The sequence below is a fragment of the Bos indicus genome, chromosome 4 (genome assembly GCF_029378745.1).
Source record: "Bos indicus isolate NIAB-ARS_2022 breed Sahiwal x Tharparkar chromosome 4, NIAB-ARS_B.indTharparkar_mat_pri_1.0, whole genome shotgun sequence".
Classification (NCBI taxonomy): Eukaryota; Metazoa; Chordata; class Mammalia; order Artiodactyla; family Bovidae; genus Bos; species Bos indicus.
Window position 1 is genome coordinate 112,885,792 of NC_091763.1, and position 26,895 is coordinate 112,912,686.

At 46.0% G+C, this 26,895-nt stretch overlaps 1 protein-coding gene and 4 non-coding genes across 5 annotated transcripts in view; 2 read left to right on the forward strand and 3 right to left on the reverse strand.

Moving 5' to 3' along the window:
- ZNF746 (zinc finger protein 746) overlaps positions 1-26,895 on the reverse strand; it is a 79,871-nt gene that overhangs the window by 44,252 nt on the left and 8,724 nt on the right. The gene's annotated exons all lie outside the window — the stretch shown is intronic.
- On the forward strand, positions 3,022-3,093 carry TRNAC-GCA (transfer RNA cysteine (anticodon GCA)). The gene has a single exon. It is a non-coding gene; the product is annotated as a tRNA-Cys (tRNA).
- Positions 7,144-7,215, forward strand: TRNAC-GCA (transfer RNA cysteine (anticodon GCA)). The gene has a single exon. It is a non-coding gene; the product is annotated as a tRNA-Cys (tRNA).
- TRNAC-GCA (transfer RNA cysteine (anticodon GCA)) lies at positions 21,510-21,581 on the reverse strand. Its single transcript has one exon. It is a non-coding gene; the product is annotated as a tRNA-Cys (tRNA).
- TRNAC-GCA (transfer RNA cysteine (anticodon GCA)) lies at positions 26,401-26,472 on the reverse strand. The gene has a single exon. It is a non-coding gene; the product is annotated as a tRNA-Cys (tRNA).

Below are 26,895 nucleotides of genomic sequence, written 5' to 3' on the forward strand. Positions count from 1 at the left end.
AAAGAAATGCAAAAAGGCAAAATGGTTGTCTGAAGAGGCCGTACAAACAGCTGAGAGAAGAAAAGTGAAAGGAAACAGAGAAAAGGAAAGATAGACCCATTTGAATGCATAGTTCCAAAGAACAGCAAGGAGAGATAAGAAAGCCTTCTTAAGTGATCAATGCAAAGAAGTAGAGGGAAAAAATAGAATGGGTAAGACGAGAGATCTCTTCAAGAAGATTAGAGATACCAAGGGAACATTTCATGCAAAGATGGGCTCAATAAAGGACAGAAATGGTATGGATCTAACAGAAGCAGAAGATGTTAAGAACAGGTGCTAAGAATACACAGAAGAACTATACAAAAAAGATCTTCATGACCCAGACAACCACGATGGTGTGATCACTCACCTAGAGCCAGACATCCTTGAAAGTGAAGTCAAGTGGACCTTAGGAAGCATCGCTACAAACAAAGCTAGTGGAGGTGATGGAATTCCAGCTGAGCTATTTCAAATCCTGAAAGATGATGCTGTGGAAGTGCTGCACTCAATATGCCAGCAAATTTGGAAAACTCGGTAATGGCCACAGGACTGGAAAAGGTCAGTTTTCATTCCAATCCCAAAGAAAGGCAATGCCAAAGAATGTTCAAACTACCGCACAATTGTACTCATCTGACATGCTAGCAAAGCATTGCTAAAAATTCTCCAAGTTAGGCTTCAACAGTACATGGAACTGTGAACTTCCAGATGTTCAAGCTGGATTTAGAAAAGGCAGAGGAACCAGAGATCAAATTGCCAACAACTTGGATCATAGCAAAAGCAAGAGGGTTCCAGAAAAACATCTACTTCTGCTTTATTGACTACACCAAAGCCTTTGACTGTGTAGATCACAACACACTGTGGAAAATTCTTCAAGAGATGGGAATCTCAGACCACCTTACCTGTCTCCTGAGAAATCTGTATGCAGGTCAAGAAGCAACAGTTAGAACTGGACATGGAACAACCGACTGGTTCCAAATTGGGAAAGGAGTACATCAAGGCTGTATATTGTCACCCTGCTTATTTAACTTATATTCAGAGTACATCATGGGAAATGCTGGGCTGGATGAAGCACAAGCTAGAATCAAGATTGCCGGAGACATATCCATAACCTCAGATATACAGATGATACCACCCTTATGGCAGAAAGTGAAGAACTAAAGAGCCTCTTGATGAAAGTGAAAGAGGAGAGTGAAAAAGTTGGCTTAAAACTCAACTTTCAGAAAACTAAGATCATGGCACCTGGTCCCATCACTTCATGGCAAATAGATGGGGAAACAATGAAAATAGTGACAGACTTTATTTTGGGGGGCTCCAAAATCACTGCAGATGGTGACTGCAGCCATGAAATTAAAAGACACTTGCTCCTTGGAAAAAAAGTTATGACCAGCCTAGACAGCATACTGAAAAGCAGAGACATTACTTTGCCAACAAAGGTCCATCTAGTCAAAGCTATGGTTTTTCCAGTAGTCATGTATGGATGTGAGAGTTGGACCATAAACAAAGCTGAAGGCTGAAGAATTGATGCTTTTGAACTATGGTGTTGGAGAAGACTCTTGAGAGTCCCTTGGACTGCAAGGAGAGAAAACCAGTGAATCCTAAAGGAAATCAGTCCTGAATGTTCATTGGAAGGACTGATGCTGATGCTGAAACTACAATACATGTGAAGAACTGACTCAGTGGAAAAGACCCTAATGCTGGGAAAGATTGAAGTCAGGAGGAGAAGGGGATGACAGAGGATGAGATGGTTGGATAGCATTGCCAAGTCGATGGACATGAGTTTGAGCAAGCTCTGGGAGCTGATGATGGACAGGGAAGCCTGGTATGCTGCAGTCCATGGGGTCACAAAGAGTTGGACATGACAGAGACTGAACTAAACTCAACTGTTGTGATCCACAAAGTCAAAGGCTTTAGTATAATCAATGAAGCAAAAGTGGATGTTTTTCTGGAACTCTCTTGCTTTTGGTATGATCCAAGGGATGTTGGCAATTTGATCTCTGGTTCCTCTGCCTTTTCTAAGTCCAGCTTGAACATCTGGAAGTTCTTGGTTCATGTACTGTTGAAGCCTAACTTGGTGAATTTTTAGCAATGCTTTGCTAGCGTGTGAGATGAATGCAATTGTATGGTAGTTTGAACATTCTTTGGCATTGCCTTTCTTTGGGATTGGAATGAAAACTGACCTTTTCCAGTCCTGTGGCCACTGTTGAGGTTTCCAAACTTGTTGGTATATTGAGTGCAGCACTTCCACAGCATCATCTTTCAGGATTTGAAAAAGCTCAGCTGGAATTCCATCACCTCCACTAGCTTTGTTTGTACCGATGCTTCCTGAGGCCCAATTGACTGCACTCCAGGATGTCTGGCTCTAGGTGAGTGATCACACCATTGTGGTTATCTGGTTCATTAAGATCTTTCCATAGCTTTGCCTTTTTCAGAATGTCATATAGTTGGAACCATACAGGATGTATCCTTTTTAGATTGGCTTCTTTCACCTACTTCTGCCTGTTCCTAGGAGTGGTGACTCTCCGTGGTCACATCTCTATTAACTGAAGAACCAGAGGTTGGTACGGTCATCTGTGTCCTTGACTGAGTTTACTAGAAAGTTCCCTGAGCTGAGTGTCAGCCCCTGAGGGTTAGATGCTCATGTAGTGAATTTGGACAGATACCTCCCTCGCCTCCAGTTTCTGTTCTTCAGGTGCCCACCGTGATGGGCACAGTCATCTGACTCTGAAGGCCATTTTGCAGTCAATGTCTGGGCTTCTCCAGGCTGCTGCCCACACCCTGGGGCTATAGGCTGGGGGCAGGGCTGGGTGAGACGGGGACACAGGCTGTGTGGTTTTTGAGGAGAGAGCTGGCTGCCTTTTCTGTAGCAGGTTGATGAGTTTGCAAGCAGCAGATTTTGCAGTTTCCAAGAGAGGTCCATCCTGAAGTGGCAACTCACAGGTTTACAGGTAGTCTGGGTGTGGCTGGATAGACAACAACATTAATTATCACAACATCATCACAGAAGGGGGTATAGCTCAGGGGTAGAGCATTTGACTGCAGATCAAGAGGTCCCCAGTTCAAATCTGGGTGCCCCCTACTTATTCTTAACTTTTCCCTTTTGGTACAGCATTTCAACTTCTTCCTTATTAGATGTCAATGTAAAGTTTTTTGTTTTTGTTTTTTTAAAAAACCAGAAAATTGTGAAGCTTTACTATGATAGTTGGCAGTTCTTAACTTTGAGTATAAATTGGAATCCCTTGAAGAGTCTATAAAAGTACCATTTCCCAGGCCCCACCCTGGACCAATTAAATCAGTGTATATGAGGTGGAGCCCAGGTATGGTAAACTCTCCCCAAAGCTCCTAGTCTGCAACGAAGTTGAAGCCAGCTTTAGCAGAGATTTCAGAAGCTTTCTCAGAGTGGTTCCCTTATCCCAGCTCTGTCTGTTACTGAGTCCAAGTGAATCCAAGAGACAAGGTATTGAGGCAAGGAATATTTTATTTGGAAAGCCGGCTGACCAAGAAGATGGCAGACTAATGTCTCAGAGTAACCATCTTGTTAGGGTCTGGATGCCAAGTTCTTTTACAGAGTCAGAGGGAGACAAGCAATGAAGAACTAAAGTCAAAAGGCAGAATAAAGAGGGAGAGGCAGTGGAGAAGTAAAGTGAAAGGGTCTTCAGCCTTTCAGTCTTCAAAAACATCTCTGGGAATGGCCAGCCTTTGGCGGGGTGCATTAATCTCTTCTTTTTCTTGTAGCTATTCACAAGGTGGTCAGGATCAGATTATCACTCTAGGAGCTGAGCAAAGGCACTTTAGTTTACAGTCAGGCAGAGGGGCACGGTTCTCTGAGGCAGGCTATTATGTATGATTGCAGGTGGCGCTAGTGATAAAGACCCCACCAATGCAGGGGACAGAAAAGGTTCGATTCCTGGGTCGGGAAGATCCCCTGGAGGAGGTCATGGTAATCCACTCCAGTATTCTTGCCTGGAGAATCCCATAGACAGAAGAGCCTGGTGAGCTACAGTTCATAGGGTCCAGAGTCGGACGTGACTGAAGTCCTAACACACACACACACACACACACACACACACACACACACATGCATAATAACAAAAGCAACCAAAAACAAACCAAAGAAACAGTTTCCAACATGGAGTCAGAATTGGCTTCTTCCCTGCAATATGTCTGCCCAGCATCTTGTGTTCTGGAGTTCCTCCATTCTGAAGGGTATCATTTGTCACTTGACCTTAAAGCCATCCTCCAGGAACAATTGCTGTTTCAGCATTTTTTGGTTTCCTTAATTTTTCCCTGTCTCAGTCCAGTCATTCTCTGTGGGACGAGGTGGAACTGATCTATTTCCAAGCCAAACCACCAGGACCCATGGTTCTCAGGGAGTGAGCCCTCCCTGAGAGGGGCTCAGAGAGTGTGTGGAGGATGAAAAATCCACATGTGAAAGTGTAAGTTTGGGTCTTGTAATTATTAAAGACAATTTTATATCTTGTTCAAGCTTTACAAGTAAACGTCTGCAGAAGGAACCAGTAAATTATATCAACTATCTCAAAACTAAAGAACTCCATGACTTTCTGGCTTGGAGAACAAACGTTTTGGTTGATGATCTGAGAATTCACTGTAGGTTCAGAGCTTAGCATGTAATTCAGAAGTACAGTTCATGGGAATTTTGTCATTTGAATTTATTATCCCTGACACTAACCATCTTTTATGACCTTTCTTACAACTACAACAACAGAAGTCTATATGGGCTAAAAATAGCCTCCCATAATAAAACTATTTGACTGCGAGAAAGTCTTAATCTCTTTCTATTGAGAAACAGCCATTTAAGACAGAGCATGGCCAACTCTAGTTTTCCTCCAGACTTGGTCTAACTTGATAAGTTAGCAAATAGCTCTTTGTCTAACTTCCTGTGTTGTAACTATTCTGTTTAACACGAGTTATCTTATCAACATATGCATATGTGCCTGTAAAAACAAAACTGTAATTTTCAGGGCTGTGCTTTAATTCCTCTTTCATTAAAGCTCATTGATTTTGTTAACAAGAGACTTGAAGTTTTACATTAGTTTTTTTTTCCTCAGGGAGGTGGCGATTGTCATTCCAGGTTCATAAGCGCTTGGACTTTTGGCTTAGAATCTGGTTGCTGGTCCCTTTCCTGTCCTTGCCCTCCCTGGATGCCTCCTGATAGTGAAGGTTATCTCACTGATGGCCACCTCTGTCTTGCCTCCTCTTTGCTCCTTTGGTCCTGCAACCTGACCCATCAGCCCTGAGATCAGTCTGGAACCCCATTGACTGGGGTGATTCCTTCCTTCTTAACCTTTCCCATAATGTAATGGTCTGTGTGCTCAGTCGTGTCCAACTCTGCGGCCTCTTGGACTGTAGCCCGTCAGGCTCTTTTGCCCGCGGAATCTTCCAGGCAAGAATGCTGGAGCGAATTGCCATTACCTCCTCCAGGGGATCTTTTTGACCCAAGGACTGACCCAAGTCTCCTGAGTCTCCTGCATTGGCAGGAGGATTTTTTTTTTTTTTAACCACCAAGCCATCAGAGTCGGACAGGACTGAGCATGCAGGCTCTGAGTGGGAGGCAGTTGCATCCGCCTGTCTCTTGCCCTTTAGGAGGCTCCCTAGGGCCCACCCCACCCCCAGCTGTCTCCCTCTGGCTGGGGGGAGGCCTTGTCAGTTGTGTATATAATTTCATCACTTAGCTGGGACCAGGCCCTTCCTTGAATACCTTGCTCCAAGAATGAATATGAAAAACTTTCTCTGCCTTTGAAAACACTGCCATCCACATTTCGATTTACAGTAAGTCCCCGACATACAAATGAGTTCCGTTCAGAGAGCGTGTTCATAAATCCAATTTGTTCCTGAGTCCAGCTAAGTTAGCCTGGGTGCCCAATTAACACAGTCGACTATCTAGTACTACATTGTAATAGGCTTATAATACTTTTCACACACGTAATATGTACATAAAAAACAAACAAAAAAGAAAACATTTTAATTTTATAGTACAGTACCTTGAAAAGTACAGTAGGGAACTACAACAGCTGGTATACCAGGGCTGGCATGCATGTGCTCATCTTTGAAAGTTCAAAACTTGAAGGTTCGTATATAGAGGACTTACTGTATTGCAAGGCTCAACTAGCTTCAGAGTTGAGCTTTCCTCTAATTGTTCTCAGACACTTACATGGGGATGGATGCAGGAACTCTGTTTCCTGACCAAGGATTGGACCCGAACCTGAACCTGTGTCTCCTGCATTGGGAGTGTGGAGTCAACCACTGAACCACCAGGGAAGTCCTCACAGTAGCTTTTTAAAAAGCCCAAATGAACTTACAGCATACACGCATTTGTCATGCAATTTGGTTTTTTTCACTTAATGGTATTGTTAAGCATCTTTCCATGACACACTCTGGACCAATTTCATCCTTTCTTGTTGCATCATATTCCTATGACTGCAGCATAATGTTTATAGCCTGTCTCCCTGTCAGTGGATATTAGGTGGTTTCCAGTTCACTGCTAATACAGAAAGAGGTTGCAGTGGGTCTCCACCACTCGCTGTGCATTCATGAGTATTTCTGAAGGATATATTCCTACAAGTGGCATTCTTCTAGAGTATCATTTTTCCTAAGAAACATTTTTTTTTTACAATGGCAACATGCTCAATATAGAAAAGTTGAAAGAGAAAACACACAAAAAGTTGAAATCACCTATAATTCTTCTCAGACACACTTTTGTAACTGCCTTTTCACTTGAACTCTCATAAAGATTATTCTATGTCTTTAAATAACTCTTGGGCATAGGCTGTGAACGTCTTTCAAGTGGGAGAAGACAATGTCACCATGTCACAGTTACATTGTCATCCCAGCACGCCTGATACACAGTAGATGCTCAGTGCCTGTTAGCACCCTAGAGGATTATCTGGAGGATTTGAAATGTTTCCCAACCTGTAAAGGTCAACCAGGCTACCAGGGGGCCCCCAGCCAGACGCACATAGAAGTGACAGGGAAACAAAGGCTGGTCCCTGACAGCTAGGAGGCCAGGGTTCAAAAAAGCAGAGCTGACCTGGACATCTCAACCAGCAAGATGGAATACTGGTATGTCAACACAGTAAAAGGTGTTAATTGTACCTTCCTACCAGGTCAGTGGGTATAGCTCAGGGGTAGAGCATTTGACTGCAGATCAAGAGGTCCCTGGTTCAAATCCAGGTGCCCCCTCCTTTTTCTCATTTTCAATCCCAGAGTGGGTCTGACATTACCTGTCCGCACCCCTCTTCCCCAGATCAGGACACCTGGGGAAGAAAGACAAAGCCGTTCGAACCCTTTGATTCACAACTCCTGGGAAAGTACAGACCCAATCTGAATTTAAAGGTGCTCCTTCAGGTGACTTGTATGAAACTGGAAGTGCACAAGGCTGCCGGGGACCAGCCCCGGCTGATCCAGGGTATTCGAAGGAGAGACGGCGTAGGCGAAGATCAGGATACGATAGCTTCAATTAGATATTAATTAGAGATATAAAGAGTAATAGAATAAGGATAGCTCAGTAGGAAAATTCAGTGGAGAAAAGAGGCTGAGTAGCTTGGTTTACGCGGAAGACCAATAAAACTTCAAGACAAGAAGTTTGCACCACTTACGTAGGCCGCAGGCGTCCTTCCGTTCTCCCGAAGGAGAGGAGACACTGAGGCCTCCCCGGTCGGATCTTAGAAGCCCAGGCATAATTAGTAAGCATGGTGGGTTCCTCGCTCCAGATGGAGACTCAGCCAGAGTGAGAGAGAGAGCGACATGGGGAGACCAGTATTTCGAGAAACTGATCCCAATTCTTTATTTTCCATGGTCTACTTTTATACACTGAGATGTTATGCAAAAGTCACGCGGGGTCAGCAGTCCTGACTTTTATCAAAGTCAGGTGCTTCATACAAATGTATACAGAGATCTTAGGGGTGTTACATCATCTTCTGGCCAGGGGGGCCTGCTGACAATTTACGACCCTCTCCTTGTGACAGCGGTCAGTCAATCAGGACACTTATTTCTCCAGGGCTGATTATTCTCAAAACAGACGCCACCCAAATAAAGTTACATTCCTACAGGGTGAGGGTGTAGTGGGTTTTAGTTAAGGAAAGAATTTACTTAGCCTAAGGTCTAACGTGATTAATATCAAAGGTTAATTCTATATATTCATTAATGTGTGTAAGGGCAGGGGATATGGAGACTTAGCAACAAACATTGGCTCAACAAATGAAAAACCCTTCACCAACACAATTTCTAATTAGCCCATTATACTTATACTAATAGTTTTCTAACTTTTCTAAGGAATCTGTTTTTAGAAGGTTTAAAGCATCTTGTGCCTCTCACGGTTGGGAGGCTGTGAGCGATCACATGTGGCCGGACAAGCCTGTCAGGCAGGCCAGAGAACCTTCAGAGGAGTTTGTAGGTTAAAACACTCTTATCACGCCCAGGAATTATTATAAACTGGAGCTCTAAGTTAACTCCTTCTCCAAAAGAGGTGGTGGGGGACAGCCCCCCGTAAAGTCAGAGGTGTAGGTGAGCACAAAGTAGTAAAGTAGGCAGGCTCTGGTTATGGGGGTAGATGCTCGAGGAGTTTCAGGGGGACTCCTGAGGCTCTATCCCGCCTTTGCGTATGTCGAGCCTCCTTCCTCATGACCTTTGTCACAGGCGGAGTACCTCACTCTGGCCCCCAACACAAGGCACAGATCCCTGCCTCCTCCAGCCCTTCTGGCTCTGCCTCAGCTCCAGCCAGAGATTTCAACCTTCCACAGATCCGCACGTTCTCCACAGAGGCGGCTGGTGAGTCTCCATCACACCCCATGTGGGTTACGACACAGAAGTAGTTGAACCAACAGGAGCCTCTGTATTAGCTTCCTGAGCCCCTCACGCTGGGCTGCAGGTCAGAGGTCCTGGACTGAGGGTCCATGTCCCCAGGTCCTAAAGCTCCCACTGGGTCTGCTGTGATTCACAGACCCAGACAGAGCAGGGCCTGGGGAAGAACAGGATCAGCCAATCCTTCTCGGCTGTGGGATTAAAGCCAAGGAGCGAGGGGATGGCGGAAGGACTTGCCTGACCCTCCTTGCCTCTTTTCTCGCTCTCCTCTGTGCCGCGTGATCGGCTCTGGCCAGGGAAAGGAAGCCGGAATCACAATAAGAACAGGGAAGACGCAGCTGTCCTTAAAAGCTCTCCTCTTTGTTTTGGCCAAACGGAGACCCCTGGCCTCTGTGATTGTACCCAGCACTCCTCCAGACACTGAGCTGCTCTGCGTCTATTGAGCCCAGGAGCCCTGCTTGATTGCACTTGGAAGGCATCCCTGCTTGTCATCCCCTCCTGCACCATCCTCTGCCCCCGGCCAGCCATCCAGGGCCAAGCCATCAGTAGAAGTCCATGGCTGTGTCATGGAGGGCCTCTGGACTAGACTGAGGCCACAGTGCCCCAGCTGGGCTGCCAGTCACACACAGGCCTGTGAGTTAAGAAAGTAGGATGTGCTTTCATGGACATGAAGTTCAAGGCTCCAGGTCAGACCTCATGAATCAGAAGGGTTGGCCATGAAATCAAAGGACTCCATTTTTTTTTAAAATTATTTCTTTATGGCTATGCTGGGTCTTTGTTGTTGCATGGGCTTTCTCTAGTTGTGGCAAGTGGGGGCTACTCTCTAATTTCGGGATGTGGGCTTCTCATTGCGGTGGCTTCTCTTGTTGCAGAGGATGGGCTCCAGGGCATGTGGGCTTCAGTAGTTGACACACTGGGGCTTGGTTGCTCTGCAGCATGTGGAATCTTCCCGGACCAGGGATCAAACCCGGGTCCCCTGCAATGGCAGATGGATTCTTAACTGCTGGACCACCAGGGAAGTCCTCTATATTTTTAAATATAAACTTTTTGGCAAGATCATTTCTTTTTAATTAAAAAAAATTTATTTGGCTGCACCAAGTCATAGCTGTGGCATGTGGGATCTAGTTCCCCGACCAGGAATCGAACTTGGGCCCCCTGCCTTGGGAACACAAAGTCTTAGCCATTGGACCAGCAGGAAAGTCCCCAAAGATTCTATTTTTAACAAACTCTGGAGAAGATCCCCAAAGAAAGGGAGAATTGGGAATCACCAATTTAGTTTTGTGTTCCACATTATAGGCTCAAAAAGAGGCCATAATTAAGAGACGTGCCTGTGCACACACGCCTGATTAATAATAGGGTTGGGACCAGATCCACATGGCTGGTTCTCAGGCTCTTCCTGCCCCCAACACCCCGGGGCAGGGCACAACCTCGCCCACTGCCTTCATCTGCTGCCCATTCCTGTGGCCGAGCCCTGACGGGGTGGAGTGAGATAGACCTTCCCCAGAGATGACCTGAAAGGTTTCCACTTGAGGTGTGTGTGTGTGTGTGTGTGTGTGTGTGTGTGTGTGTTCAGTTGTTCAGTTATGTCTGACTCTTTGCGACCCTGTGGGCTGTAGCCTGCCAGGCTCCTCTGTCCATCGGATTTCCCAGGCAAGAATACTGAAGTGGGTTATCATGCTCTCCTCCAGGGGATCTTCCCGACTCAGGGACCGAACCTGTGTCTCTTACGTCTCCTGCGTTGCAGGTGGAATCTTTACCACTGAGTCACCTGGGAAGCCCTCCACCCGATGTCCGGTACTAAATGAAATAAGCTTGCAGGGGCCTGAAAATCCAACCCTTTAAACCTGCAGTCAGAGGCCCCTCCCCTGAGCCAGGAACCCACTTCGGACCCTTTCCTATGTGACACTGTTTCATGATTGTGGCCTCCCCAGGGAGGGTCCTCCAGTCTCCCAGTCATCGTATTTTAAGTTTGTATTTTTTAATCTGTTACAATATTGTTTGTTTTATGTTTTCCTTTTTTGGCCTAGAGGTATGTGGGATCTTCACTCCCCAATCAGAGACTGAACCTGCTCCCCCTGCGTTGGAAGGCAAAGGCCCAGCCACTGGAACACCAGTGGAAGTCTCTCCGAACCCCAGTCATTTCTGTTTCTCCCTGGTCAGCTCTATGGCCTGGTTGAGCCACCCTCTTCTTACCACAAGCTCTTGTTCCTCCAGGCTCCTCATTTGAGCACTCAGAAGCTTCTTCTGCTAAAATAGAGGAAGAACGTTCCGATGATGGGTTGGCAAAAAATAAGACAAAAGTCCGCCTGAAGCCACAAGAAAGGGACTGACCTAGTGCAGCGGGGTTGGGTGTTGGAACCCATCTGGCTTTGTGACAAAGGAAGACCTGTAACCATGTGATTCTGACCCCGCCCCTTTCTCTCTTCCTAAGGTTGGGGGGACAGAGCTGTTTCAGTGGATAAAACTAGGCTCATTAGTGGGCACCCAGATTTGAATCAGGGACCTCTTGATCTGCAATCAAATGCTCTACCCCTGAGCTATACCCCTTTCCTGGGGAAAGGGTGGTTTATTGCTGTTAATCAGTGTGCTCCCCACCCTCACCAGCACACTGTCATTCCTGTTCGTTCCTAGTCTGTTCCTGGGCACCTGGCAGAAGGACCTCACTGCAAACTGACCCTTCTCTGGCCATGAGCTCAGTTCTCCTGTGATCATGGGGCCCGGACACTCCTCTGCCTTGACCTGAAGCTCCTCCCTCTCAGCACCCACCTGGGGCCTCCACACCATGCCCTCTAGAAGCGCGGAGGGACTTTGGGTCTCCATGGCCATCTCCTCCTCTGTGGTGTTTCCCTCATCCGTGGCCAAGTCCAGGGCTTTGGCAGAGTCTGCAGAGACTTGGTGGACACCAGGGCAGGTATTTGGCCATGAAACCTGCAGCCTCCCCACGAGGCCCAAATGCAGCTCCAGCTTTCCGCAGGAGGCCCCAAACCAGCAGGTTGGCCTGGCTGAAGAGCTGACCCTTCTGGGGCCCTAGAGACAGGCCTCTCTCCTTGCCAAGCCCTGTTCTGCAGCAGGACAGACTACCCACCACCGAAGGACAGGCTCTGGCGATGTCACTGACTAATCTTCTTAGCAGCTAAAACATCGGATGGCTACCACCCAGGGGGCCATGGAGGACCGTGGCAAAGGTGTGTTAGGAACAGGACTCATTATTCTTGTAACACAGCTAAGTTCTGGGAGGTAAAAAGAAGAAGGGGGTGGTGGGAAGAAAGAAAATCTTCTTCTTGCAGTCATCTCAAATTCCAGGCTGAAGGCACTGCTTGTAAAGCCATGGCTTGTAATTGGTACTGAGACTCCCTCCATCCTTCGATGTATCTATTCTGACCCCTTCAGGACCCCGCCTCCCGCACGACTTCCTCCTGGGCTCCACCAGACAGACCTAGGCTTCAGCTCGCATCTGCTGCCGTTCTTCCTCCCTCTGGTCCTTGGCTTTGATGGGATCCTCCAGGGGAAGCTATTAGCTGTGATTGTGGTGGTTCAACAGGGTGAGGTATAAGATGTCGTCATTCCTGGGATATGCTGATGTTCCCTCAAATATTAGACCTCCAGAAGTTTCACAGAGGCAATAGACACCAGTAATCTGGAAGATACATGGGTATTTGTCTTTCCCTAGTAAAGAGTTTCCAGGTAAACGGCTGAAGGGTGCTTTGGGGAAATCTAGGAGTAAGTTCACATCCCACGGTTGAATATTTTGGAAGAATCCTTTACTCAAGTGTATTCAGATTTCCCTTTCAAGGGATGCCAGGCCTCTGAACTGATTCAGATCTGGGAACCGAGTGAGAGGTCAGGAATCTCCTTGTGCTACAAGTCGAGGAGGATGGGGGTGGGCTTCCCATCGTCAGCCCCAAGGACCTCAGAACCAATCAAGCACAGCCACGCTCTGTGTGGCACGGACCAGACAGTAACCTCCAACTTGCATCTGGAGGTGAAGAGTCACACTTGAACTCTAACACCCTAGGATCCTCCCATCCCCACTGAAATCAGAGAATCCCTCTCCACTGTAAGATCTCCAGTGAGCATCCCTGTCTATAGAGAACAGTTACCAAAATGTATTTCAAAGATATAGATGCTCCACACACCCATGCATCTCCTAAGACTTTAGTGAAGGGAATCATTGTTTGAATGGGCAAGTCACACACGATAAATAAGTAATTTTTCTAATCTGAGAGCATGGGATATCTTTCCATTTCTTTGAATCATCTTCAGTTTCCTTTGTCAATGTTTTATAGCATATGTCTTTCACCTCCTCACTCAGATTTATTCCTAGGTGTTTTTTAAAATGCGATCTTTAATGGGATTTTTTTCTCCTTCTGATATTTCATTGTTAGTGTAAAGAGATGCAATAATTTCTGTATGTTAATCTTGTATCCTGCTACTTTGCTGAATTAATTATCAGTTCTAGTAGGCTTTGTGTAGAGTCTTCAGGGTTTTCTGTATAGAGTATCATGTCATCTGCATATAATAATAATTTTACTTCTTCCCATAATCTGTATTTTGACTAGGGATTTCACAGTAAGTTTTGAAAGGCTTTATTCAGACTACATGTGAACTTGGTATATGTTAATAAAATGGAATGATTTCTAATCTGCTAAAAAATGATAAGGAAGTCAGTGGAAATATTACAATTCTAAATCTGCTGCTAAGTCACTTCAGTCGTGTCCGACTCTGTGCGACCCCATAGACGGCAGCCCACCAGGCTCCCCCGTCCCTGGGATTCTCCAGGCAAGAACACTGGAGTGGGTTGCCATTTCCTTCTCCAATGCATGAAAGTGAAAGTGAAGTCACTCATCGTGTCCGACTCTTAGGGATCCCATGGACTGCAGCCTACTAGGCTCCTCCATCCATGGGATTCTCCAGGCAAGAGTACTGGAGTGGGGTGCCATCGCCTTCTCCAACATTTCACCCAATAACATAGTATCAAAACATATAAAATAAAATGGACAGAAATAAAAAGGAGAAATAAACAAAGCCTCAATCATAGGATTGAGGAGACTTTACCTTTCTCAATACCTTACAGAACAGGTAAACAATATGGCGGTGGGGTGTGGAGGGCCAATAACAGAGCTGACAAACGTGGCCTCATTGATACACACACATCATTTTCACAAAGATCAGGATGCAAGTTAGAAGGGAAGATGTCGTGATAAGTAAAGGGGACACAAATGGACCCTAGGTGGCCTGCAAGATTCTCAGGGGATCTTCCTGCAGAGGGATCTTCCTGCAGGGGATTGGATTGCTCCTGCAGGGGATCTTCCTGACCCAGAGATCAAGCTCACATCTCCGGTGTCTACTGCATTGTACGCAGATGCCTTGCTGCTGAGCCACTGGGGAAGAGGGTGGCTAGCAATGTTTTATTTTTCCCTCAGCAGTGGATATACATGGGTATCTATAAGTATTTATTAAATACTGTATTAAATAGTACATATAAGTTTTCTATATTTATATTTCACAATGAAAATCTATTTGCTGGTAATTTCAGACTCTGCTGTTGACAGTATGTGTCAATATGTCTTTTCTGGAGAAAAATTTCACAATATAACGGCTTAAACATGCATATGCATAAATTCCATGTCTAGGAATTTATGATAAAGCAAAGTAAGATGAAAAACAGAGACACATCTTCAACAGGACGCTTCACAGAGCTGTCTATAGGAGTGGAATTAGAGACTGCACAGATATCCAGCAAAGATGGGCTGGCTAAATAAATGGTAGCAGCAGCCATATAGAATACTATGCAGCTACTATGAAAGGTGTCCTGAAAGGTTTTTTTTTTAATTGGCATGAAAAAGTAATCAAGACTTCTATTGTTAAAAATCATCATGAAACAGGAAGAAGAGTTAATTGTTGTAAGAAAATTATACACATATTATAAATATGTATTATCTCTGAAATGACTTATTTGCTTTTTTCCAGACAATTCAGTCTTGCTTTTAAAAAATGCAATGGTTTCAACTGTCAGTGTCACTTAAGAAATGCTTTTATCTGAAAAGAAACTGGTTTGAATAAGGATTGAAATGGGTCAGCGGAGACAGGTCCTGGCTGCCCAGATTCCACCTTTCTTCCTGATTGTGTTGCACAGAAGACGCAGCATCCAGGCTGCTGTCTCATCGTGCAGTGACACCTGATTCAGGATCTCTGACCTCATTTTGGTAACTTCAGTGGTTTTATTTTTTGAGAGAGTCTTTGCATTTCTGCAGAACCAGATAGGTTTTTCTCACAAAGCTTCTGACTCTCACCCACCGCTGGTCCAAGCACATCACCGCTTGGATCTTCCAGTTGCCAGAAAGTAAGAAAAGCGTGAAGACAGCTGTATCAATTTTTCAGCAAACTTCTTTTCCTAATTTAAGAGAGTAATTTATTGGAAACACATCACAAAATTGCTGTGACAATGTGAAAGGCAAGACCAAGTCAAACTCCAAAATTCTGAGGTCAGCTTCAAAGACTGCAGTAGCAATCTCACTGTGAGGCTGGAGTAGTCAGGGAAATGTATTTGCAGAATCCAGAACCAGCCAATCTGGGTGCTTTGTCTCTTGCCCAAGGCTTGGGTTCCTTCCAAGGAGGGATCATTTGCATGACCTAGTTAGTATCAAGGCATGCCCACTTCTTAGTTATAGAAGGTCTGAGATTCCAGTCTTACCAGACTTGACCCAAGTGGAGACCGGAATGCTGTTAGGATGGGGAAATGGAGGTTGAGAAGTCAGAGTACTCCCCCCCATCCACAACGTTAGTTACTATTGAGATATTTGCATCAAGAAATGTGAAGCAGTCGCTGTGTTTGCAGTATAGGAATAGTTGTTGCAACTGGACATCTGAGAGGATAGAGAAATTGGGAGATCAGTGCTTTCCTAGTCTGTACTTTTTGCTTCTGCCAAATATCCCTTTGAACTCAATACCAAGGCTCTTTCTCTTACTGTTGTGGTTTAGTTGCTAAGTCGTGTCTGACTCTCTGTCCATGGGATTTCCCAGGCAAGAATACTGGAGTGGGTTGCCATTTCCTACTTCAGGGGATCTTTCCGACCCAGGGATCGAACCCACGTCTCTTACATTGCAGGCAGATTCTTAACCACTGAGTCACCTGGGAGGCCCTTCTCTTATTAACAAGTTCACTTTATTATTAGATGTTATTGGATGAGAAACAGAAAGTCTAAGCCACCACAGACATTCAAATGGGAGATGTCGAAGTTGTGTGTGTGTGTTTGTGTGTGCGTGCGCACGCATGCGTGTGCATGTGTATGTATGAGTTAAATATTTTTTTTAAAAAAGCTTTGGGATTACCACGAATATAAAAACATGTACATAGATGTAGAACTTGGCAACTAGTAACCACTGGCTCTACACAACTACTCAGGGAGACCGTGTTTGTGTCTAAGTATTTTAACATCCTTGGTACCATTACCTGAGGGACAGAAAACACTCCCAACAGAAGCTAAGGTGAGGGCAAGATGCAGCAACTTGTGTTTCGAGTGTGAGGAGTTGTCCTGAGAGTCTCTGAAACTTTGCGGGAATGGCCGTCACTGAAGTGGCAATTGGTACCAGAAACGGGGAAAACAACGAACCCAACTAGGATTGTAATTTGGCAGCTCTGCCTTCATTTACCAGCAGTCCCCGTCATTCAGCAGCACGAGCTGAGTTTTTCAGTGCAGTCATTGGGAAGACTGACCATCTCCACCTGAGTCAGAGAAGAGAATGCAGACATTTGAGCTTTCCAGCATGTATCTTCGAGCTTCCCAAAGCCTTCGGACTCAGCCCTTCATACCGTTCTCAGAACAACAGCTGGTCTTTAAAAGTTTTGTTCAAGAAGGGGTGATACTCAAAACCTTCAACCGCAACCACAGACACTGACCAATCAGAATGGATGCCAGATATAAATAGTCATTAAGTGCCTTCCGGATGAATAACCAGCCTTGAATCCAGAAGGTTAGTTGCATCTGTGTGATCAGCTACTTTGCCACTGAAGCCCTGGGCTCCTGGTTTCTTGGCCCTGAAGAATCAAAGGATTTCCACTTTCTTCAATCCCAATTAGGACAGAAAACCAGTCCTACATCTGCCCTATTTTTCTTTAAAGTCTTTTGTCTGCAACCCACTCCAACTGTTGCATTACCCTAGGCACAGCGTTACAGAAAGCGAAACTGGTAAGACAAGCATTGTCTGATGTTGGAGAGTTCATGGCACTGAAGGAAGGTTGGAGACACGGGTTCGTGAACCAGGGATGGTCCAAGGGAAGGAACCCAGCCAGCTTGCTGGGCAAGTCATGCTGGTTAGGGCGCTCCTGGACGGCGCTTGGGCTCCGCCAACCCTGGGGTGTGTGCCACTCAGTCTACGGATATCATGTGAGTCGGAGATGCCAGGAGGATGGAGGGAGGAAACAGCCTTTGATTTTGGCTTCTGCAGCTGCCAGCAGAGCCATTTCTTCCACCAGGGTTCATGCTCACACAATAGGGAACCCTCGAAACATGGAAAAGGGTTGAAAGGCTGGGGTAAAATGGAAAAGGAAGCAACACATCCGCCTATAAACAAGGATTCTCTGAATCATCAATCAGATGTTTTACTCAGACACAACCAGTGGTGTCTATAAGCCTGTTTCAATTCTGCACTTTAATGAAGGGAGCTGAGTTACTACCTATGGGCAGTCACCCCAGCTGGCAATACTGTGCCGCTATAACCTGTCACCACTCCACCATGCCTGTGCCCTCCTCCAGTCCCACGTTCTCCCACCTCTGCACACCTGGCCATGGTCTATGCCTACAGCCCTGCACCCTGTCTTCCCTCAGTCCTGGGCTGAAGGCACCAGCTGGACCCTTGAGGTTTGCCACCAGAGGTTCTTTAGCATCATACAGGGGTATAAGTTCCAAAGGGCATCCCCGGTGGCTCAGCAGAAATCCAACTGCAATGCAGGAGCCGCAGGAGACCTGGGTTCAATTCCTGGGTCAGGAAGAGCCCCTGGAGGAGGGCATGAACCCCCTCCAGTATTCTTGCCTGGAGAATCCCAGGGACAGAGGAGTCTGGCGGGCTACACATAGCGTCACAAAGAGTTGGACACAACTGAATGACTTAGCATGCATACTCAAGTTCCAAAATAGTTTTCTAGCCACTTAGAATCATTGGATTTTGGGGTCAAGGTTAGCAGGGGAGTGTGTCCTTCCTCAAAACAAAGCTCACATGCCCTCATTAGTTCTACTAAGGCAGGATTTCTGGGGCTAATCTGTATTTCAAAAATTTTTAATTTTATTTTTGATTGAAGTAGAGTTGTTGTACAATACGATATGTTACAGGTGTACAATGTAGTGATTCACAATTTTTAAAGTCATACTCCATTTACAGTTATTATAAAATATTGGTTATATTCCCTGTGTTGTACAATATCTCTTTGTAGCTTCTTTTATAACCGAATAGTTTGTACCTCTTAATCCCCTACCCTACATTGCCCCGTCCTGCTAATCTGTATTTTTAATAATGTCCGTAAGTAATTCCAGTGCAGTCAAGCAGGGTACCTTGTGATTCAGTGTGTTCTCCATAATGTAAATTTTAAAGAAGAGGAACTCATTAAGAAGTGAAACACACACAGATCATCAAAGACAGAACTATGAGGAGCCTGGTGGGCTACAGTTCATGGGATTGCAAACAGTCAGACATGACTGAAGCAACTACACATGTACACCATGGTCTGTGTCAGAGAACACAAGGGACCTGAGAAAGCTGACAAGGACCATGGAAGAGTGGTGACGATGGTGACGGTGGTGAAAAACGCGAAATAGGCTCATTTATCTATATCTGCTAATAAAGCAAGCTGCCAGCAGGGGGCACCCAGATTTGAACCAGGGACCTCTTGATCTGCAGTTCTACCCCTGAGCTATACCCCCTTACCTGAATGAAGGTCCTCCTTAGCTTATTTCACCTGTGTTGCCACACCAACTAGTTCCATAGTGTGCTATAAACTTTGTTCATTCCCAATCAGACTGTGGACATTGGCGGACCCACCACAAACTGAGTAGAGACTGACTTCTGTCTATGAATTCATCTTTTTTCCATTCCCCAGAGACCCCACACTGTCTAATCAGCACTTTTCCACCCTCTAGCCACAAACCTAATTTCTTCAGAAACTGAAGTCTCATCCTCTCCCCTCACTCAGAACCTGGTGAGCACTGTAGTGGGGGACAGAAGACTATAAGAACCAGAGTTGTATCAGTCAGCGATGCCCACGGTAATGCTTCAAGACAAATAATCCCAGGATTCTGATTCATGCAACAATAAGCATTTATTTTCATGTTCATAGGGCAGCAGCACAGATGCCAAACAATGATGGATCTCAGCTGGACTTTACCTGGTGGCCCCGCTTCAAGCTGTGGGTCCATCTGTGCTCCGTTTCTGTGAACTGGGCTCGGGTTTATTCCCTGTCTGTTCATTCCAGAGTCCCAGTTGGAGGAATAGCAGCTAGCAGGGGAAGCTTTCTCTTGGAAATGGCAAAAATGCAAAAAGTCAAGTCTGACGACGCAAGCAGATCACAAGCCTCTGTTTGTATCACATATGCTAACATCCCATCAGTCAAAACAAGTCACAGGACCAAGCCCTAAAGCAAGTGCAGGGAAACATACCTCCTTCTAATGGGAGGATCTGAAAAGCTTTGTGGCAAAGGGCACAAGACAGAAAAAGTGAACAAGGCGGGGGAAAAGTTTAATCTACCATGATCTGCCCTCTCGGTCATAATTACTTACAGCTCTACCACATGCAAAATATACTCAGCTTTATCCCAAGTCCTCAAAGTCTCATTCAATCAGACAAAGTTCAGGATCTACGTTAGGTCCGGGTGAGGCACCTGGAAACCTATGACAAGTTATCCACCCCTCACACAGCCCGAATCCAGTGACAGGACACTGCAGACGCACAGTAGTGGATCACTTGCAGTAGACTTACTGCAATAAACATTATTTTCACAGGCTGGACAAGACAGGAAGCAGGTATGAGTATGCAGAAGAAACCACCACGTGCCCTTCTACCTTTGGGTACAGCCACAGCCTCCTCCGAGACACCGATTTCAGTACTGGCTGGTCTTATTCACAAAAATGCTGCATAACAAGCCGCCCCCAACCAGTAACACACAACAATAAGCATTTACTGTCGCCTCCATGGGTTTGCAGGAATCAGCTGGTCTAGGCTGGGCTGGGCTGGGTGAGTGGGCTTCAAGCTCTGGGCCAGCTGGCCTTGGTGCCTCTCAGTGAGCTGGGCTCAGAGTTGGGTCTGGTGTGCTCATTCAGGGGCCCGGCCGAAGGAGAGAAGCTTACAGGGTAAGCCCGGCTCAGGGTAAGGGCGGAAGTGCCAGAGGGCAAACCCAACCTTGCAAGTAGATCTCGGGGCGCTGCGTGCATCATATCTACCCACATCCTGTTGGCCAAAACAAGTCACATGGTGTGCCAGTTATCAGGACTCTCAGCTCCAAATTCACCCTTCCATACCTGCGGTGGGATAATGGACTGGGTTCTTTGTCTCTCCTTTAAGTGAGCACAATATTAACAGTTGTCAGTAGAAGGTGCAGGAGGGACACTGCAGGAGAAAGCGGTCCCCTGCCTAGTTCCTCCTGCAGGTGTTTGCCCCTGGCCCTCCTGTTGCAAGTTGGGCAGTGGTGTGGGTGTGTAAGGACACTTGGTGATGCTCTGCCCCAGGTACACACCCAGAGGACGAATCACTTGGTGACCTTGCAGCCCCAGCTGAGCGGATGACCACTCCTGTACATGTCAGCCGCCACCCCCCCCCCCCCGCCCCACCATGCACCTGCCTGCCAGCCTCAACTTGCCTCTGCTCAGAAGTCTGATTTCACATCCTCCCAGTGTGGATACTGCACAGTTCAGGCCTCACACCTCAACACGGCTTACCTGTGTCCCCCAAGGCTGCTTCCTGCTTGCCTGGAAACCATGAGCTGGTCTGGCTGGGGCAACGTGGTTAGCGGGCTATAACCCCACCTTCCTCGATGAGGTCTGAATCCGATCTTTGGTGAAGGGTTCCCCTTCCAAATTCGCCCTTGACTGGGCCCTTCACCCCAGGGATATCTTTAGGGTTTTCTTTGTACCTTTATGGGGCTTCCCTGGTTGCTCAGACGGTAAAGTGTCTGCCCTCAATGTGGGAGACCCAGGTTTGATCTCTGGGTCAGGAAGATCCCCTGGAGAAGGAAATGGCAGTCCACTCCAGGACACTTGCCTGGAAAATTCCATGGTCAGACACAACTGAGCAACTTCACTTTCACTTTCTTTCACTTTTGCACCTTTATAGTTATTCCCTCTTCATAGCACAATCGTTCTTTAGCACAATCATTCTTTATTTTAAACGTCCCTGTTTAAATTACTGTGTAGTTTCTGTCTCCTGATTGGCCTAGACTGAAAACTGCAGCAGAGCCCAGCGCAAAGGGACGCAGAGGACACTGGCTTCTGCAGCAAAGACAGGTCACAAAACAACAGGGGTAGAAACGACGATAGAGGTGAATTACAGCCAATAGCTCAGTCTACCTCACTTCTCTCTGACACAGGAGAGAAGGCACTTGGAAAGACAACAAGTTCTGGGGAAGAGCGGTGGCGGAGTTACGACAAATCTGTTGTCAGGGAAGCCATTTGGCAATAAAGGAAGTTGCCAGGGGGTACCCGGATTTGAACCGGGGACCTCTTGATCTGCAGTCAAATGCTTTACCCCTGAGCTATACCCCCTTGCTCCACAATGGTTTCTCAATACCCTACTTCAAGTGTGTTACCACACCCAAGCATTCCATAGCTACTGTAAATTCTATTCATTCCTCACCGCCTCTGAAACTGGCGAAGCCACCACAAACTGACTGGAGTCCATTCTCGGGCCATGAGTTCACCTGTGCAGCCCCCGAGGCCCCGCCCTTGTCCAAGAGGTACCTTTCCATTCTAGTTGCCACCAGCACTGCCGGCAGCGGGGAGGGAGGCACCATGTTTGAGAACTAGGGCTTGTAGGGTTGAGACCCCGCCCCCTCAGCGTTCTTCCTCCCTTTCCTCCTCCCCAGCTCCTCTGACCCCGCCCCCCGCTCTGCGCCAGCCTCCTTGCCTCAGCCTCCTTCCTTCCCTGACCCTCCATGGCACACTCAGCCCTCCCGGCCTGGTCCCCGCCTGAGGCGGTGTCCTAGGGGCTGAACCCAGGGGAGACTCGAGGAGAGGTGGCGCCAAGATCCTTCGGGGAGCACAATCGGGGAACCTAAGACCAGGCGTTCAGTTCAGTTGCTCAGTCGTGTCCGACTATTTGTGATCCCATGGACTGCAGCACTCCAGGCTTCCCTGTCCATCACCATCTCCCAGAGGTTGCTCAAACTCGTCCATCGAGTCAGTGATGCCATCCAACCATCTCATCTTCTGTCGTCCCCTTCTCCTCATGCCTTCAATCTTTCCCAGCATCAGGGTCTTTTCCAATGAGTCAGTTCTTCACACCAGGTAGCCGAAGTATCAGAGTCTCAGCTTCAGCATCAGTTCTCCCAATGAATGTTCAGGACTTTATTTCCTTTAAGATTGACTGGTTGGATCTCCTTACAATCCAAGGGACTCTCAAGCGTCTTCTCCAACACCACAGTTCAAAAGCATCAATTCTTCAGTGCTCAGCCTTCTTTATGGTCCAACTGTCACATCCATACATGACTACTGGAAAAACCATAGCTTTGACTAGATGGACCTTTGCTGGCAAAGTAATGTCTCTGCTTTTTAAATATGCTGCCTGGGTTGGTCATAGCTTTTCTTTCAAGAAGCAAGCGTCTTTCAATTTCATGACCAGATACGTAAAGGCGGTTATCTGGGGGCCTACAGGCTGGGACCAAGGGGCGCTGCTATGTGGTCAGAGCTCTTTCCTTCTGGCCTGCGGTGGGAGATCCTGGGTCCTGTGTGTGCCTGTCCCCTTGCAGACTTCCAGACACCCCGTATCAGGTCCAAACAGAGGAATATTATTCAGTGATGAAAAATAACTAGCTATCAAGCCACAAAAAGGCATGGAGGAACATTACATTCATATTGCTAAGTGAAAGAGGCCAGTTTGAAAAGGCCATATAGTGTACACTTCCGACTAGATGACATTCTGGAAAAGGCAAAACTGTAAAGACAGCAAACAGATCAGTGATTGCCTGGGATTTAGGGTGGGAGAGTGGGATGAATAGGTATAGCAGGGGAATTTTTAGGGCAGTGAAACTATTCTGAAGGATATTGTAATTGTGGGTACATGACATTATGCATTTGTCAAAACCCACAAAACCATATGATACCAAGCATGAACCTTAATGTTAACCATGGACATTGGTTAATATGAATGCATCAACATTCATTTGTTATTTTTAATAAAGGTCACACTAAATCAAATCCCTTACCATTATAAAATGGAAGTGACAGATTGAAGGAATTAGATCTGATAGAAAGAGTGCCTGAAAAACTATGGATGGAGGTTCATAACATTGTACAGGAGACTGTGACCAAAACCATCCCCAAGGAAAAGAAATGCAAAAAGGCAAAATGGTTGTCTGAGGAGGCCTTACAAATATCTGAGAAAAGAAGATAAGTGAAAGGCAAAGGAGAAAAGGAAAGATATATCCATCCACTGCAGAGTTCCAAAGAATAGCAAGGAGAGATAAGAAAGCCTTCTTAAGTGATCAGTGCAAAGAAATAGAGGAAAACAATAGAATGGGAAAGACTAGATATTTCTTCAAGAAAATTAGAGATACCAAGGGAACATTTCATGCAAAGATGGGCACAATAAAGGACAGAAATGGAATGGACTTAACAGAAGCAGAAGATATTAAGAAGAGGTGGCAGGAATACGGAAGAGCTATACAAAAAAGATCTTCATGACCCATATAACCACAATAGTGTGATCACTCATCTAGAGCCAGACATCCTGGAGTGGGAAGTCAAGTGGGCCTTAGAAAGCATCATTAGAAACAAAGCTAGAGTATGTGATGGAATTCCAGCTGAGCTATTTCAAATCCTAAAAGATGATGCTGTGAAAGTGCTGCATTCAATATGCCAGCAAATTTGGAAAACTCAGCAGGACTTTTCATTCCAAAGTCTCACAGGACTTTTCATTCCAATCCCAAAAAAGGCAATGCCAAAGAATGTTCAAACTACTGCACAATTGCACTCCTTTCACACATTAGCAAAGTAATGCTCAAAATTCTTCAAGATAGACTTCAATAGTAAATGAACCAAGAACTTCCAGAGGTTCAAGCTGGATTTAGAAAAGGCAGGGAAACCAGAGATCAAATTGCCAACATCTGCTGGATCATAGAAAAAGCAAGAGAATTCCAGAAAAACATCTACCTCTGCTTCATTGATTATGCTAAAGCATTTAACTGTGTGCATCACAACAAACTGTAGAAAATTCTTAAAGAGTTGGGAATACCAGACCACCTTACCTGTCTTCTGAGAAACCTATATGCAGGTCAAAAGCAACAGTTAGAACCACATATGGAACAATGGACTGGGTCCAAATCGAGAAAGGCGTAAGTCAAGGCTGTATATTGTCACCCTGCTTATTCGACTTCTATGCAGAGTACATCATGTGAAATGCCAGGCAGGATGAGATACAAGCTGGAATCAAGATTTCTGGGAGAAATATCAATAACCTCAGATACACAGATCACACTACCCATATGGCATAAAGTGAAGAGGAACTAAAGAGCCTCTTGATGAGGGTGAAAGAAAGAGTGAAGAAGCTGGCTTAAAACTCAACTTTCAAAAAACTAAGATCTTGGCATCCAGTCCCATCACTTCATGGCAAATAGATGGGGAAACAATGGAAACAGTGACAGACTTTATTTCACTGGGCTCAAAAATCACTGCAGCTGGTAACTGAAGTCATGAAATTAAAAGACTCTTGCTCCTTGGAAGAAAAGCTATGACCAACCTAGACAGCACATTAAGAAGAAGAGACATTACTTCGCCAACAAAGGTCCATCTAGTCAAAGCTATTGTTTTTCCAGTAGTCACGTATAGATGTGAGAGTTGAACCATAAAGAAGGCTGAGCACAGAAGAATTGATGCTTTTGAACTGTGGTATTGGAGAAGACTCTTGAGAGTCCCCTGGACTGCAAGAAGATCAAACCAGTCAATTCTAGAGGAAATCAGTCCTGAACATTCATTGGAAGGACTGATGGTGAAGCTGAAACTCTAATACTTTGGCCACCTGATGTGAAGAACTGACTCATTGGAAAAGACCCTGATGCTGGGAAAGACTGAAGGCAGGAGGAGAAGGTGATTGACAGAGGATGAGATGTTTGGATGGTATCACCGACTCAATGGACATGAGTTTGAGCAAGCTCCGGGAGATGATGATGGACAGGGAAGCCTGGCGTGCTGCAGTCTATGGGACTGCAAAGAGTCAGACGTGACTGGACGACTGGACAACAACAACAACACTAATATAAAATTTAATAATGGGGCAGCTGGGAGGGGGCAGCTGAGGTGAGGGGATGGGGGGGAGCTCTCTGTATTTTCTGCTCGGTTTTTCTTTAAAATTAAAACTACTCTGAAAAATAAAGTCTATTAATTTTTTAAAGTGACAGCAGTAAGGTTACTTGGATTATGAATCAGAGACCTCGTGATATGTGTTTAAATGATCTGTGAGCCATTATTATCTAAAAAGCACCTTTCCACCCACAGCACAGCCAGTCACCCAGGTGGTTGTGGCTTCCAGAACCTGGGGGTCTGCCCCCTGGCAGAAGCACGACTTTCCCACCAGGTCTGCCCTCTCCCTCTTTGCTCCTGGCCCTGTCGAGGGCACTGGCTTTGATAATCATATTTTCGTGCTAAGTCACTTCAGTCGTGTCTGACTCTTTTCGACCCCATGGACTGTAGCCTGCCAGGCTCCTCTGTCCATGGGATTCTCCAAGCACGAATACTGGAGTGGGCTGCCATGCCCTCCTCCAGGGGATCTTTCCGTCCCAGGGGTTGAACCTTCGTCTCTTAGTCTCCTGCATTGGCAGGCAGGTTCTTTTATCACTTGCACCATCTGGGAAGCCCGTGTTCAGGCAAAATGCGCTTGAGAATCATCCAGTATCATCTCTCCCCCAAATGTGTCTGATCGGGTAGATAGTGCTGGTCGGGTAGGAAGAGCAGAGAATGTGTTGTTTTTCAAATAAAAGTATTCAGATTCGTCCCCAGAGTCTGTGGGGCACAGCTGCTAATTCAGTTGGCTCCTTGGACCTTCCTAACTCACTTGAAAAGAGAAATAATAATATAAACAGCAATTGGAAGAGGTGACCAAACACACACAGCTCTTAGGGTCAAGACAAAGCCTCTAAAGCTGGATGAGGAAAACTTCCAACCATTTCCTGAGTCAGAAGATGACCTTTCCTACCTTTCCTCTCCTCTCCTTACTCCTTCCATGTTCTGTTTGCTAAGCCCCCCTAGAGGAAAGTAGCCTAATTTAAAAAGCCTCCCAACAAGCAGGGTTGGGTGGAGGTGAAGGTTGGTGGTACTCAGATCTAATCTACAGTGACCACGTGTGTGGTCTCCAGATGGAAAGAAAATCAGCAGGGGGCACCCGGATTTGAACCGGGGACCTCTTGATCTGCAGTCAAATGCTCTACCCCTGAGCTATACCCCCAGGCCATTCTAGGTTCTGAACTAGCACCAATTCACGATGTCATAACACCCAGGTATGCAGTAGATGGCAATTACCATCCATTCTCTGAGAGCCAGTGGGAACCTGTAGAACTGCATCCCTCAGTAACACCCTCTGGTCTCCAACCTCCCCTGCGCCTCCCACAGAAGTGCTTACTTCTTGGATGATTTCTCTACAGACTACATTAGCTGTTTTGTTTTTTCCTTCCAGGTGAAACTAATTATCTCATCTATATACTTTTTGTCCTGTGGGTTTATACCTTTTTATGGCTTTATTATAGTTCTTGTTCAGTTGCTAAGCTGTGTCCGACTCTTTGTGACCACACAGATTGTAGCAGACCAGGCTTCCCTGTCCTTCACCATCTCCCCGAGTTTGCTCAAACTCATGTCTAGTGAGTCAGTGATG